Raw genomic sequence first — 820 nt, 5'->3', positions numbered from 1 at the left:
TCTCTGAACTCCAGTTCCCAGCGAGTCTCTGGGGATCCAGACTCATACAGTGAGAAACTGGACTGTCTGGCAGCGGGCAGAACTTGGAACTCGAGGGCGGCTTTTTCTCAGAGGTGCTTGCAGCGATTACCGGGACAGAGACTAGGGGGCCTCTTAGGGTAGGGCTGAGGATCAGCCATAGCTGTTTGCTTAGCCCTGTTGATTCCTTTAAACACCGCCCCACCCAAGCTGCGGCAGAGGTTTTTCCATTTGAATATCCTGGCCCTTTGCAATCTGAAAATTACCTAAAAAACTGAAGCTGGGCCAAACAGACCCAGAACTTTCAAGAGAAGGCCCAAAGCCCCACAGCAGCTTGCATTGCTTTACAGCTGGGCGTCATCTGGGCACCTCCAAACCCCAAACAAGGAAGGGGAATCAACAGATCTCTAAGTAGCTCCTGTTGGGTACCCTCAGGAAGAGGCTAAATTAGCACCTCCTTAGATCCAAGAGCCAGTGTACCCAGTGGTCAGAGTGGGACCATCCAGATTACAACTCCTCAAATCCATAAGGGACACACTCAGGAGGCAGACTCAGTGAGCACCAAAGCCCCACTGAAGCAAGTCTTGCCCCAGAAGGGTGTCTCCAGCACAGTTCTCCCACCATAGACACAGCTGATTCTCACAGCCAATTGGCCTGGAGGAGGTCAATTCCTCCCAATGATACCAACTACAGTCAAGGCTTAACTACAACAAGACTGTGCACACAGCCCACAAAGGGGTGAACCAAGTGTGTCCAGCTCAGGTAATTGGGGAGGCTGAGCTACTGGGCCCTATAGGATACC

Source organism: Myotis davidii, unplaced genomic scaffold, assembly GCF_000327345.1.
Source record: "Myotis davidii unplaced genomic scaffold, ASM32734v1 scaffold649, whole genome shotgun sequence".
In the NCBI taxonomy this organism is placed as follows: domain Eukaryota; kingdom Metazoa; phylum Chordata; class Mammalia; order Chiroptera; family Vespertilionidae; genus Myotis; species Myotis davidii.
This window is presented reverse-complemented; position numbering follows the sequence as displayed.